The following is a 16,405-nucleotide window of genomic DNA, read 5'->3' as shown; positions in this document are numbered from 1 at the left end:
CTATACATAAAATTTTACAAACTGCTGCAATATTTCCATCCCCCTTTTCAAAATGATTTGGGCATTGGGGAGAGAAAGTTCCATCCGATTTCACAGACATTTGGGCACTTTTGAGACGATGCTATTGTACCATTGCTATTCTTCAGCCTTCCATTATATCGCAAAACTTGATCTTAGACATCAATAGCTCTGAGGCATCATTTTCTAAAACACATAACCCAAGCAAACAAAAACAAACAAGCAAAACCCAAATATTTTTGGTTTGCTCCTTTGAAAAGAACCATTACTTTTGTTTCTGTTCTTACTTAGATCGGTGCTTGGGGAGAAACAGCCTGACAGTCAATCGCTGCTCACAGCAAGGGACCGATCCAGACCACAGGAGCAAACCTAAATTCTGCCCAGGTGTGGGGCAACGGAGCTGCACTCCCCACTCCGGGAATGGCTAAAGGGAATTTTGTGAGTAGTACCCATGGAATAACCTTAAAAACCTCCTAATAGTTTTTGCACATAGCTTATTACAAACATAATGTCTTACGGGTTTGAACCCTCTTTCTAGCCCATGACATAAAGACATCTTACCACACAAGAAGTTCTCTCCTTTCTGTGTGCAGAGAGTCAGGCTACAAAGCCTTCAGCAGATGGAAATAAAATCACGCTAGGATTTCAGCAGCAAGATGGAAAGGTAAATGAGATGCAGTTCCTTCTTGGAGGAAAAACAAGAATACGTTGCACTGTGCTCTATGGCTTTTAAAGGCAAGACAATCTGGCCTAAAATTCATGTAGCTGTCACTAACCTGAGCAAAAAAACCTGTCCACATGCTCCGAGCCATGTGTGTAACTATACTTAGGGATCTCAGGGAAAGTAGGCAGGGTCTCAGTTTTGCACATTACCTCTAAAACATGCTTCACTTGAACAAGCGCTATGAAACTACGCAGGAGCATTCCACAGCTCTGATTTGCTCTGCATATCCCACTAAATCCAAATTAACTTTTTGGAGAGGAGAGGAGAGGAGAGGAGAGGGGGAGGGAGGGAAGGAGAGGGAGGGAGGGAGGGAGGAAGGGAGGAAGGAAGGGAGGGAGGAAAGGAGGGGAGGGAGGAAGGGAGGGAGGAAGGGAGGGAGGAAGGGAGGGAGGAAGGGAGGGAGGAAAGGAGGGAGGAAAGGAGGGGAGGGAGGAAGGGAGGGAGGAAGGGAGGGAGGAAGGGAGGGAGGAAGGGAGGAAGAAAAAAAAAAGAAAGAAAAAAAGAGAACATCACATTGTTTACTGTCCTTTTGATGTAGAGTTTGCACTCCAACTCGGGGAGCTCAAGCACTGATCACCTGCCCAGCACCAGCACCTGGCAAACACAAGGCCAGGGAAAGGATAAGAGCAGGCTGATGTGAACTCCGGCAATGCTCCACATGATAATGGTGGAACAGGACACCCCACAGGAGAGACCTGAGCTGCGTCCCATGGCCAAACTGAGGATTAGAGACAGAGGAGCTGCTTTCCTTGGAGCAGCGCCCAAAGCTGGAGGCACTGGCAAAGCTGGAGACATTGCCCGAGGCCGGAGGCATTATCCCTGCACTCACGGCTCTGGAAATTCTTCTGGGCTGGAGCTTGCAAAGCCCCGTGAGATGACGCAGAGCGCAGATCGGCTGGTACGACAGACATCCCCGCAAGGTATTGACATTACCTGAACTGCGTTTATTACAAATTACACATTTTCAGTTATGAGTTCCTCAGGGAAAAGACATCAAGTTTTATAACTAGTGGAGTAACACACCAAATAGTTCCTTGAACAAACATATAAAACATTACTTAAAAGGAGCTGTTATTATATAATCAGGGTTTATAAACTAACACATTTCTTTGCCATGCTGGGTTCCAACAGAAAGTGCTTTTTCTCAGGCTCATTTTTATGTGGCTCCAAAGAAAATGATTCTTTCCCAAAGTAAAGAATGCAGGAAGAAAGCTTTCAGCAGCCTGACTTTCTCCACCCAAGGGTAGTTAATTCATATGCCAAGCAAGGATAATTTATAAACCACCACTACTGTGGCCTCATTATTAACAGTCATGTAAATATTGAAAGAGAAAACTGCAAATATGCAGGGTGCCCTGTGAGCGGGCTCGCAGCAGGGGTTGTGTTGGACCCTCACCACTCCCGAAACCAAGGTGGGATCGGGCTCCACAAACCCAGCAAAGCCCTGGAGGGACTGTGGAGGGAGAACAAGCGGAGACGCAGGAATCCCGTCCAGCCGTATCTCCGGGGTCCCCTGTAAGCCACGTCTTGCCTTGGCAGTGCAGGTTGGAGCTGACTCGTTCTCCCTGCCCTGCCGCGCTCTGATTCTCCTATGCATTAAATCTTCTCTACGTGGTTTGACTCAGAAAAATCAGTTAACAAGGTAGACGAATTTCTGGAAACACTGGCTGGCCTGCCCGCAAGATACTCAGGAATAGGATAAGCTTCTGGCTTCCAAAGAAATTCATGTCAGCAAAGCATACAGTATAGATGTATAACTCCTACCGCATGCCACGCAGCAATATGCTTTTTTATTTTTTTTAGAGTCATTTCCTTGCAAGGAAATTACAATTGATTAATAATAAACAACAAGTTATAAATATAGAAATGTCTCTTCATCTGACCATAGGCTATATTTTATAGCAATATACAGTATATACAGTACATCTACTTCCCTTTTATTTCAGCCTTTTCTGCCAGAGCATTTGCCATTACGAGCACTTGTGGACGATCAGGATGGAAATTTCTTGCACATCTATATTCAGGTTTGCTCAGTATCCACTATATATCTTTTGCTGCCTGCACCAGACCATAGTCACTGCACTTGGCCTTTTTTTTTAATGCATAACGTAGGATCTACCTCGTAACGCTGGACTTCATCAGAAGAGTTTAGGAAGTCATCTGAAGCACATGCTTAATTTTGGCATCACGGAATCATAGAATGTGTTGGGTTGGCAAGGACCTTTAAAGGTCATCTAGCCCAACCCCCTGCAGTGAGCAGGGGCATCTTCAACTAGATCAGATTGCTCAGAGTCTCATCAAGCCTGGCCTTGAATGTCTCCAGGGATGGGGCCTCCACCATCTCTGGGCAACCTGGGCCAGTGTCTCACCACCCTCAGTGAAAAGAATCCTAGCTAATGGTTTAACCTAAGCACAGACTTCCTTTTCCCACATTTGACAGTTTGATAGAATTACAGGAGCTCATTATCTGGCAGTGTCCTGAGAGGCACTGGGACTGGAAATGGTACCAAAATGGCAGAGGCTTCACATCTTTAATGGGAGCACTTCTGAAAGAGACAACTTACAGCAGGACTGCACAAATCTGGGTATTTTTTCTTTTTACTAACACTGACCAGTGCTAAAACCCTGAAGTTTTGAATTATGGTTTTGCACAGCTTCAGGCTGGCTGAATCGCAGCGTCCCAGGCAGCAGGTCGGGGATGCTGGGCACACAGTTACCCACCTCCTCCCACCGCCATTCACCTCTGCTTTGATGGCATCTCCTTCCATGGTCTGGGCGCATCCCTGCTCATTTGGATTGCTGTCATCAGTCAGGAAATCTTTGTCCTATCCCTCTTTCCTTTTCTGTCCTGTTGCTTTTTGTTTCAAAACTTCCCACAGTCAGCGGGGCAGATCCCTGCTCGACCTCCGTCGTCTGCTTGATGGCTTCTTCATAGAAGAAGCAGCTCTGTAGCTTTTTCCTCCCACTGTACATGGCATTAGAAATTTGGCCCCTATGTACTGCCCCACAAGTTCACAGCCTCACCCAAATCCACATCAGACAGCAGACTTGAGAATGTACATATGATATTCAGAATTAAAAAAACCTCAACATTTCCCCTTTTTGTCCTCCACTGCTTTATAGATCCAATAACAATTATCTACATTCCAGATGTCACGTGTAGAGTAATCGATGTCTGTAAGTCATTTCCAAATGAAAAGCGTTACATAAATGTAAGGTAAATTATTACTCTTACACAATTCCTTTAAGCTGATAATACCATCGCTTTCCCAGGGATGCTGGGCATCCTCTCATAATGAAGCATTCAGCACAACAACTAATGGAATTACCTTGAAGCAACAGTTTCCTCTTCTCCTTGGACTAACTGCACTTAAACTACGTGCACAGCACTGCGCTGCAAAACCAAACAGTTCTTTTTGCAAATCCTTCCACTTCACAGGACACAGCACTGGGGTTTTCTCTGTTCGCCTCTGACACACATGCTGTTTCTGGGATAACATTGCATTTCAGGAAAACAAGCACTTCCACAAATATTCAAATAGCAAATGAAACACAATTACGTTTTCTGCTTTATATTATAGTTTGAAATGTGGTATTAGGAAAAAAAGAAAAAGTAGTGTTTCATTTGTGGTGAACTGCGCCTAGAAAATGGTGTAGGGATGATGTACGCAGCTTCTATAAACTAGAGGCACTGAAGAATGTTAGATACACATTTCAAAATTTAAATTAATAAAACAAGATAATGAAGAATCTGAGAGAATGCAAAAGCACTGGATTGCAACAGAAGTACAGCAGCCTGATATAAACATCCATGAAGCCAAGTCAATTGATTTTGGGAACCGTCAGCTACTTATAAAACACAAACCTCTGAGGGCCCATCAGTAACATCAAAATTTAGTGAACTGGCTTTGGGGCATTCCTGGCACCATCTTCAAGGCATAAGTACTGGAAACTCCTGCTTCCAGATTACTGCTGTGCAAACAGCTTCTCCCCAAGATCTATCTACACCAGAGAGCATTTAACAGAAGCTGATGGAAAAGAAAGCGATGCAGATGCTGGCCCCTGAGCTAACGGGAAGCCCAGCCATTATTCACTCCCAGGATCACCAGTCGGAACCTGTCTCTGTTGACTGCTGCGTGTTGCAACCACCCCATTGATTTCCTGTAATTCACTTAAAATGGATGGCAGGAGGGGTCAGCTGCTGGCAGAGGTGGGTACACATCACTTGGTGACCAGCACAGGTCACTCCTGTGTTGATGGCTCTGAAGAGGCAGAGGATGAGATGAGTGCATGGATCAGGATTCATCACCACACACACTCTTGGGTCTGCTCAATGACACAGGGCTGGGGGCAGAAACTCATGTTGATACTCAGATTTATGGGCAGGTAAAACCATTGACTTTGATTTTCTACTAATTGACAAAAGAGACTCAGAAGCAGAAACAAGACAGGTTTTTTCCCCAGGGAGTGTCGTTAGGGGCATTCTGGGTGATGTGTAGAGTACAGTATTTCACCCTCAGTTCTCATGCACTGAATCAGCTGTTAATCGGGTGCAACGCACCTGGAGCAGGAGATGCCCTCGCCTGCGCAGGAGCTGAATGGGGGATAAGTTCCAAACTCAGTTACTGCAGTACAACCTCTGCGCTGTGTTAAGCCTGCACCACTTTTAGACACAGCAAACACCATTTGATCCTAAGCCATATTTCCCTACAAAGGCCAAACCTACCAACGATGAGAAATTAAAGCAGACCCGCCGTCAGCCCGTGATGAATATCAAGTCACGAGAGGTCAGACACTCTGCTTTCCTGCTGTCATTCCCAGTGACGTCTCACATTTGATCCTGCATAATTATGCTGTGCTTTTTCCCAGCTGGAGGTAAGTGACTTTTAAATTTAGTGCGTCTCCACAGAGATTTATGGGTTGCTCACCCCTCACAGGATTCAGCAAGACTAACACCACCTCACAGGACCTCTGCGCCGACATCGGGACTGTTGGCAAAGAAGTGATGATGACAAGATTTTTATAGTGATAGGCTAACAGCTGACTCCTCCAAGAGACAGAAATTAGAGATCTATGGGACTATTTCGTCCATCTTTCTGCCACGCCGTTCCCCCAGCCCTGTCCTTCCCAGGCACAAGGACGCGATTTAGCCCCTCTGGCTCCAGCGCTGTGTTCAGTCAAGAGAGAGGAGCACAACGGGTGAGACTCGCTCCTTTTCTAATAGCCCTCACAGTGAGAAGAGTCAGGAATTGATTTGTTCTTCCATTCCATTACTTCTCATTACACCCTCTGCACTTACATATTGCACATTCAACATTGCCCTCAACAAATACTGTAAGGACCAAAACTTTCCCTCAATGACCTGAGCGGGGGGGGGGGGGGGGGGGAAGAAAAAAAAAAGAAAGAAAAGGAAAGCAAAACGAGAACTACAAAATATATTTGTGGGAAACACACTAGATGAGTTTTCTATCAATGTGAAATTCTGAACTTTGTAATACCGCCAAGGTCAGAGGCAGAAGATTACACTGGATCAAGGACACTTTAATACATTATTTTTCTATCTAGAGGTTGCCGAAACTTTTGCAATTTAGATACAATACCCAAAGATTTCTATAAGTAAATGCTTTGTTGCCTTTGTCTCCAATTTCTTTTTGTATTTCCCTTTTGGATACATGAAATAATTTTCAAATCATTAGATACAATAAATTCTTCTAGATGTTTACCACATCCTTAGAGGCAGAAAGCTTATGCATCCTTACATTAAATGAAAGAAGTACCTTCCTCCACAATTTTCATTTATTCAATCTGAAATCTAAATTGTAAAAATAATAACCATGCACGGCATTAAAATCTCATTGTCTTCTCTGCAAAATCCATGGCATTTGGCTTATTTCTCTGTGACTACCTGCTGTTGTAGATTTTCCCCACAGAGAAATGACTAAGAGTTACATTAGAAGGATTTTTGGTTTCGTAACAGTAGAAGTGCAGAGTAAACGAGCTGAGACCAGTCCCGTCCCTGAAGCAGCTCCGCTCCAAGCTGTATCATCATAGTACCTGCCCTGATCAGGTGAGACCTCTACCTTCATCCTCCCAGAAACATGGGATGGGAATTGTCCCCATGGGGACAATACGCATATGGTGCCATAACAGCTTTCAGCATGACAAATCTGAGAGAAAAATGGCCAAAAGATTAATGGCTCCCTTTCATTAAAATGCATTTTTAAAACCCTGTGAAATTACTGCAAGGGAGTAAAAGTTAAACTGGCTCCTCAGCCGTCGCAGGCGGGAGAGTTTTGATCCATTAACCTCGCACGATAAAACACGATAGAAGGGATGTCAGAAAGAAAAACGCAAAGGAATTATTTTACAATTTACAAAGCCAATTAGAGAACAGGCTAACGACCGTCCAGACAGTACGTATGTGGTCACCAGCAACCGCTTCTGGAAAGTCGGTTTCACAGGATCACGCAGTCCTCGGTCACACCAGTGAGCACACAGAGCCATTTCTTTTCGGCATTTTGCTTTTGCAGCACTCTGCATTCCTTTGTGCGACTGGAGAGCCATATAAAAGAAGAGCTGCCTGATATTAATAGGTTTATGATGCAGCTTTTTGGTGGGGCAAGCATTTGAAGTCAACAAGCATAAATCACAGAAGCAGAAATCCAAATTATCCAGGCACAGAATCTGCTGCTACATACTTTGCATATCTCAAGTCTCCAAAGACGTACACACATAAAGACTGTACGTAAGGAGCTACAACAAAAAGCAGGAGATATTTCAGATGTGTTAAAGAATATCTGCAAAAAAACCAAATATGACACCCCTCCACAGCCATTATAATTTTCATAAGGAATGCCAACTATCATTTAAATCATGAGAGAAGTGCTGAAACCAGACATCACAAGCCCTAGTCCTCTACTCATTATCGTATTTATTGACTACAATGCACACATGATTGCAAGCAAACAAAACAAGAGTTTGGTGTGTAAAGGAAGGGGGATTGTATTTTTCAACAGAAGTTTCTCATTTCAGGCGAGTTCCATTCTCTTTTATGGAATTATTATCTCAACCACAAAGATGTACCACTTCTAAAAGCACGAATGTCAGTATGCAATTGAATTAATTTTGAATATGGATGAAATCAGAGACTCTGCACTGCAGCTTTCAGAGCCAAACTTGGTTCTGAGGTGCATAATAAGCTTAGCAGCACTACTATAACAACATGGATAAAACATTTACTGCAGATGTATTGCAGGCCATTAAAACACCGTACCATCCAAGTTCCATTTGCACCTGCTCTCCCTCTATTTAACACCTTTCCATTTTGCTGCTGTTGGAGTAAAGTACTTCATTTATTTTAAATATGTTTATCCTACCTTGCTGCAGGCCGACACCCTTCAGGATTTCCTTTTTCCTCGTGGTACACGGGCTGAATTTGAGAGTTGGTATCTCAAAATTTGCCTCCTCTGGATGCTCTCCAGCAGCTCAGCACAGCTCTGCTGTGCCAGTCTTCCTCTGCCTGCCTTACAGATGTCATCTGCCATTACAACGCGCTCTGCCAGCTCGTCGCGTCGTTTGCAGCTGTTTTATAGGTACTCGCTGGTGATGAGAACCTGCACAAATCCAGAAGGAACATCTTGCAATAACCCGTGGACTGCAATTTGCAAATTGCCAACGAAGGTGGCTAATGAAGTTGGCAAAGCATGGGTTAGAAGGCAGAAAAGTCTTTGTAACGTGAGGTGCTCAGTATTAGGAAGAACGAAAAGAGCAAATTGGGGGCCAAATCACAGTCCCTTTAACTGTCAAAAAAAGGGTTGGTATCAGCATCTACTCTCCAGCCAGACAACCTCAGGAGAGCATTTCATGGGTGCTTTTAAGCAAAAGTTCTCAACTTAAAGGGAGATCAGTAAAACTTTTTCTTTACCCCTTTACAAGAGACCACGAGCTCAGCTGAGAGCACAGCAACAAGTGCCTTCAGGGGCAGCACGGCGTGGAGCAGGTACTGGGCAGGTTAACACCGCGCTTGGCGGGACTGGGCACCGAACTGGAACTGACTTTCACCAAGTCGCTTCTTCCATTGCAGTCTGTCCTGTGAAAAGCACAAAAGTCTGATAATTATAGGAGGAACTCTGTATCTCACCTCTGGTGCTCTACTTTAGCTGCAGATGCATCCGTTCCTCAAAATGTTATGCATCTACTTCATAAAAAACTTTTTATATCCAAATACCTCCATTCCATTCTGTCTCACTGGACTGTGTCAAAGAGACATTAAAGAGCCTACTGCAGCCTTGAAACAGCCGTTCCTTTGACTTGCTTGGTCTTCTCATGGCGAGCAATTTTTTATCTGAATAATTTAGCAGTTATAGCATCAGATATTGTTTTCCAGGAGACTAAGAGGTAGAGAAAAAGTGAAAAAGGCGGGGGAAGGGGAAAAGAGAGTTCCTAGTCTTGGTCACTGCATGCCAAATTTCTACTCAGAATAAATTTTCACAATGGATCATATTGAAAACACCGACAGACTCTTAATTGGTGTTCCGCAGAGCGCCATACACAGCTACACTGCAATAATTTGGAAATGTCTTGTTTAAAATACATTTAGGCTATTCAAAGCAGATATTGATATTCACTTGTAGTATGAGCACGCCAACAACGCCTTGAAGGCATCTCTCAGCAACAGAATCTTTTTCAGCAGCAGGTGGGATGAAATGGTGACAAATGGGATGGAAGGCAGCACATATGAATAAACTATATAATATCCTATTTGTTTCCCCAACTTGGCTGCTCGCTTTGTTATTTTTCATAAGCTGGTGGTGTGAAAGCAGCCAAAGCACAACCCCATTCCCGCGTCTCGGTCCTACAGAAGATTGGAAGCAATTTCTGCTCGATGTGCTATCCCCAGGAAAGCACAAAGCGTCTGCAGGGAGATGAAGAGAAAGCAGCGCTGCCTTAAGCAGTAAGCACTGATGAATGAAACCCTGGCCTTCTTTCGGAGTAGATTTGCAAGGAGGGTTTATTAACAATAGCACAATTGCAATCTCAGAGAGGAAAAGAAACCTGCAACCTCAGAGCTCCCTCGAAGCAATCTCCCGGCTGCTCCCTTGGTGGGTGCGTCGTGTTTGTTCGCACATAAAACACAAACAGGCTCCTGTTCCGCCCGGACACACGCACTCTTATGGGGGATAAAAATGACTCCTCTGAGGATTGCTTCAAACTACCATGTGTACTTGCATCTGGTGAAGAGCCAAAATATAACATTATTTCTAAAGCAGAAAGAAGAAAAAGTAGAAAAGTAAAAAAACCCTGGGTTTCCAAAGCCTGTAATTTACAAAAATAGCAGTTATTTTGTTATACAAATCTTGTTTATGACACATGCAAAAGGACTTAAAACACCTAAACACTCTCTAATTAGGAGAACAAGCTCTTTGGAGAGATCTGATCCTGTGCTGTTCAGACTTGGTGGGAGCTTTGCCAGATTCCTTTGTTTGGCCTGACTTTTGGCCAGGCCCCACAGCAGGTTTTGTTCACCATTTATCATTACGTTGCCTTAACTATGAAGTGAGACAACAAATATTTACCTCCCTCCCACAGATGAGGGAAGCTTTAATAAGTTAATGCCCGCTCGCTGTTTGTGGGAGTGCTGAGTACAGTATTACCTTCGGCTACAGAAGCCACGCAGCAGAGAATGCAAAGCCCAGTCTGATAGTCAGGTCGGTTAAACCTTTCTCTTGAAGCGACGTCTGAAAGGTTGCTTAATCCACGCACATTAAATCATGCAAAAGAGGCTGAGTATCCCCTCCACTCGAAGAAAACACAGATGAGTTCACAATATGTACACATAAAGAAGTCAAGTCTACATTGCCTTGAGTGTTGTAAATCTTTGAGTGTAAGATAAACCCTATTTTTAGGAGAGATTTGTCGGGGTTTTTTGAATTTAGAAATAAATTAGAAGTTAAACACCATATGCTTCCTTGTAGCCCATCTCCCCACAATTCAGGGCATAGCTGCCATGGCACTTTTTTGGGTCCATGAGGGCCCAGCACGTCTCATTGAGTGCCCACATCCAGCCACACAAGCAATTCCCTCTTGATCCTGTTGGCAGAAACGCTACTCTCTGCCAATGCAGAGATATAGCTACACCAGAATTCTTATAACTAGCATTCTACCTTTTACGTTAATTTTTTCTTTTCCATATTTTCCTCTAATCTGTCTATCTAAGTCTTCTTGGTACACCATATCTCCATATATCAACACAGAGAAGATCTGCAGCACTTTATGAGAAAGGCTATCAATGAAGAGAAGCCCGTTGTGGATTTGCTCAATATGAGTTAACAAACAGCATTTGTTACAGCTCCTGGAGGAAATGTTTCTATTCTCAGCTTTTGGGGAGGGCTGGAGAGGGACAGGACACAATGGACATTGCGCATCCTAACTGCTTCTGTAGGTACACTGAAAAAAAATTAAGCTGAGAAGACAATTAAGCATTTTTGTGAATTTCCATAAGGGGGGTTATAAATAATGCTCTTTGAATTCCAAGATGAAAAGTGACTGAGCACAAGGAGCAGGATTCTTCTGTCAAGCCAATTCTTTCAGGAAAGGAAGCAGGGAGCATCCATCCTCTCTGCACTGGATGCACTCAACACCTCTTTAAGGAAAATAGGGATATATTTTCAACTTGCTAGGAAAAATCTTCAGGTGAAAATACCCTCAATGTCCTCAATAGTCCTCATCAAAAACACAGGACCTGACACAGAGAAGGAAATCTCACAGGTGCCGCACATCACCAGGTATCCAGACTCCAGCCCTCCTGTAACCACTTAACATTAAAGTGCATCACTATCACTTCATTTCCAGAATAATTAAATCGGAATTTATGACTCAAATATCCAAAAAAGCTATTTCACAGATTATTTGAAACCACGTTTAAGCACAAACATTTGTAACATTCACAGGTCCTTTCTATTTAGCATGCCGCAGCATAACAGACACAAAATCCAGTCGTACATTACTATATGTGGAATGTACCCATTACTGAGATTCCCCGTTTATAGATTGAAGGGTTAAAATGTCTGCAACCATTACATTACTTGTACACAGAATATTTATGCTGCCCAGGGGCAGACATCACTTACATTTTATTTTGCTATTGTCATTTTTAAGTATCACTAGAAGCATTTGATTACACTACTACATGTGCATATAATGTTCAATATAACCTATGGTTTTCTGAAATAAAACTACATTTAGTTTAGTTGTTACATCTATAAAGTGTTCTTTATTTTTGTTGCGGTAGAAATACTACTCACTCAAAGGAACTTCACCTTTGATGGGAGCAAGGGCAGATTATTCCCAAATGACGGCATGCCTTTACGCAGAATTCAGCTAACCTGTTACCCACATATTTATGGTCAACTTCAGAGAAGCATTTTGTACTTTGCAGGATAATAAAGTTCTTTGCAGCAACAACCATGGATCTAAGTGACAAATACAACTTAATCAAGTGAAAATCTATTTCAAACAGAAGATAAATTGCCTCAAACCTTGGTAATTATCTCTGGGATTAATAATCAACTTTAATTTAATAATTGGCTTAATATTTCCTTTTTGAAATTTGCAATAATTAACCTACAGTCTCTTAAAAGTACTATTGCCAGTCACTTCACAGAATCAGATTATTTAATAAAAACAAAGTTAGATAAACTGTCACTGGAAAAAAAAATAAATCAAAGCACAAATTACAATCCTTATTTTGTGTTGTCAAAGCCTTCTAATCTTTGGCAAGAGAGGTATCACGAGCGCTGTCATTTAACGTGCACGATCCATCATGAGGAGTTCTGAAGAGCCCAGAGCATGTCAGCTGAGTACCAGCCACCGGGCTGAGCCTCACCGACCCTCCCTCTACCCGAGCACAGCTTCAGACACGCCTGTCCAGTAATAACAGACATGGATAACACTGAGCATTAAACTTGCAAATCACAGAAACAAGAGATTCCAAAAGGAAACATTCCGGTCCTGCTAAAATTCACTCTCTCGTTGCCAAGCCTATGACTCTCTGAGGCAAGTCCAGAAGGACTTTGCTTTTGGCACAAACTTCAAACACTGGATCTGGGCATCTGAAAGCAAAACTGGAGTGCCTAAAGTCACTTCTAATCAAAGTGCTTCTCAATGAAAGACAGAGTAACTTCTAGAAGCGCTGAGGATCAGCAAGGAAAAGTGAAGTCCCACGCTCCCAGAAACCAGAGAGCTCTTAGTGTCAGTGCAGTAAAATCTCCCCAAGCCCAGGTCCCACCAAAGGGTAGTCTGGGTTGCTTTCCACGTGTTGGGTAGTTTGTCTCCCATGAGAGCTTACCCAATGTTTTCTCTTGGTCAACTGACGCACTACATTATGAAAAGCTTTCTAAATATTTGTATGTAAAAATATTTGCACACCACAGGAACGCAGGCTATGGCAAAGGTTAGAAAACAATCAGGTGTTCACATCAGGGAAGCGATGGCGCTTCTGCACTGATGTGTGGACATTTTAAATAAAACTGTGGCTGAACTGTTTAAGTTCATTAATGTATAATTTGGCCTTTTTGCTTTCTTATAAATAGGCTTAAAGACGTACGATATCTTATACGTAGAATGAAATCTGATAAAGCATTTAAAAGGTCCTTAACTCAGGGCAAGACGTGAACAGAGGCAGCAGAGGCAAAGATCTACAGCATTTGGGGGCTGACCTGCTGCAGGGCCTGGGGGCTTCACCAAGATTTTCTAGCTCTGCCTGAAGATGCTGATTCTCCCCATGTCTATGAAGACTCATCCGAAGGGCTTTTGTTCTATAGCTTTTTCATCTACTGATTTTTACCAGAAAATCAGTTTGCCTGGAAGCAAAGTACAATGGAGAACTTCACTGTGTCTGTTCCGGTGTCTTAGATTAATTTTAATTCCGTGGAGAAATGGGTTTTCCCTTCATAAAATAACAATCCTCTCAACCAGCACGACACGACGTGTTTTGACTTCACACAGTCCTGAAAATGTTTTTCATTGCTATTGCACAGAAAGCTTCCATGCTGTTCCTGGGAGATTGCAAGCTGAAGTTACGCGTTCCTTGTTGTGCCAAAGTGACGCAAAAGGTGTATGGGGGAGAGAGGGTGGCAAGTTGTAATAACTGTGTCTTTCTCATGCTGCCAAAAAGTCATTGCAAATCACAAAACCTGAGGTGGAAACAACATGCTGAAATATCACTGAAATTTCTGACCAAAGTCAGCTGTAGGATTGAATTATCCCCTTCTTCAGTTTTGTAAATTCAGAACAAAATTTTGTATTTCATATGAGATTGGCTGTATGATGTTAAGTTTTTCCCCTGGCTTATTTCAAGGAAGTTGTGCCTCTAAAGTCAGCCTAAATTTGGAAGTTTAGTATTACTTGCAAAATTAAAATGTACAGGGTAGAAAAATTCTGTTCATCTATTTTCTAATACCATTATGAAATCTGTTATCGATGTATAAATCCGTTAGCAGGAGTTTTATAAATAGACACAAAAAAAATTAATAAAAAAATAAAATCTGTCTCCTTGCATTTTAGGATTTATAGGTATCTTCTTGTCCATAACCTTCATTGAACAAAATACAACTCCTCCTCTTTGCAGGAATCAGAGAAAAGACCTGTTGTATCTTCTCACACCTCTGCAAAGTTGGAACCTTGCTCCTTCATTTTGCCTGCTGACTACTTTATTACTCTCCATACTTAAAGTTTCCTACTTTATTATTGCCTGATTTAAAGAAAAACAATCCAGAGCCATGAAATCAGATCCAGTTGACTTGGGGACAGGTGCAGCAATTCTTTGAATATCAGAGAAACCCCTGCCCAGCCTCCAGAACTGACTCACCTCTTCCAGCAGTGATCACCACAGATATGCTACTTGTAGTAATATTTCCTAACACAACATTATTTCTTTTTCAGTAGATTTGCTTTCTTTCAGTATTAAAGTTTCCTCTCCCTTCTATTTAAGGACACTCACAGCATGGAGAGCGTGACTTACAACTTCTCACTCAGCTGCTCCTTTTAACATTCCGAAACAATAACTCTGTTCTCATTTTCCTTGCTGTGACTCACAAGCATCTTCCTGTGTTTCACAGGTCATCTCCTACTCTCATTACAAAGAAAACAGCAGAGAACAACTCTATTGCCCAAGCTAATGTAAGAGTCCTTCGGTGCAGAATGCCCTCACATTTTCTGGGGAAAAGCAACAGAGGAACAGGATCGACACCTCACTGCTGGGGCACTTATGGAGGAGGCTCTCTGCTCCCATGGTACAAGCTATACATCATCACTCATCTCCAGCATCACCAACCCCAGCCCCCGCAGGGGCACCATCAGGAAAGATCTTGCTTTGGTCTTTAATGAAACCACATTTTCTCTGTGGCTGCAGGGCTGAAATTCTCATATTCATCTTTATGGCATCCACAGAAACCAGACCAATTTTTCCCAGCACACAAGAACCAGACCAAAGCAGGACTTCAAATCAACCTATTACAAATGCAAATAATTCCCATGTAAGTGTTTATCAGTTATTACTGTCCCTAAGTCTGCTTTGAGCTCTACTTTCCCGCTGAATACTGTGTCCAGTTCTGGGCTCCCCAGTTCAAGAGAGACAGGGAACTACTGGAGAGAGTCCACCGTAGGGCAAGAAAGATGATGGAGGGATTGGAGCATCTCCCTTATGAGGAAAGGCTGAGAGAGCTGGGACTCTTTAGCCTGGAGAAGAGAAGGCTGAGGGGAGACCTTATTAATGTTTACAAATATCTAAAGGGTGGGTCTAAGGAGGATGGAGCCAGACTCTTTTCAGTGGTTCCCAGTGACAGGACGAGGGGTAATGGGCACAAGCGGGAGTATAGGAAGTTCCGATCAAATATGAGAAAAAACTTCTTTACGGTGAGGGTGACAGAGCACTGGAACAGGCTGCCCAGGGAGGGTGTGGAGTCCCCTTCTCTGGAGACTTTCAAGACCCGTCTGGGTGCAGCCCTGAGTGATGTGCTCTGGGCAATCCTGCTTCAGCAGGGGAGTTGGACTAGATGATCTCTAGAGGTCCCTTCCAACTCTGAAAATTCCGTGGTTCCATGATTGATGTCTTTATATTATATAGTGCTCACTTTGGCCAAACACATGGAATATTTCAGGATTCCTCAATGGAACTACAGTTGCGTTTTCATATTTTTTCCTCTTTATGTTAATTTTCCTCTTCACATGCATTTGCAGTCTCTGAAGGGAAAAGGGGTGGAGAAGAAAGGTGAAAATGTTTTCTTAGACATATAGCAATCAATAAAAGCAATGCTACAGAAGCCAGAGCGTTCCCTACTGCATTGCCTCCCCTTGTAATATCGATACTGCTGTGGTAGATCTTTTTTCCTTCCTCCTGCTTTTTGAAAATACAGATAATATAAATGTTCCCATTAGCAAGAAATATGTCACATCAAAATTAATGGTATTCAGCCAATAACGATGCTACTCTCTGGCTGTCAAGTTAACTCAATTTCAAGTTAACAGAGCAATTCTGCCATCCAAACCTCATTCAGGGACAGAGATGAATTGAGGCGATTGTCACAGACCATGCCCCCATGAGAAGTGTGCCCTAGGTCTGAGCAATTACCTGGGAGCCTTTCACTTGCACAATACCCTTTTATT

Source organism: Larus michahellis, chromosome 10 (genome assembly GCF_964199755.1).
Source record: "Larus michahellis chromosome 10, bLarMic1.1, whole genome shotgun sequence".
NCBI classification, from domain to species: domain Eukaryota; kingdom Metazoa; phylum Chordata; class Aves; order Charadriiformes; family Laridae; genus Larus; species Larus michahellis.
Note: the sequence above shows the minus strand (reverse complement) of the source record.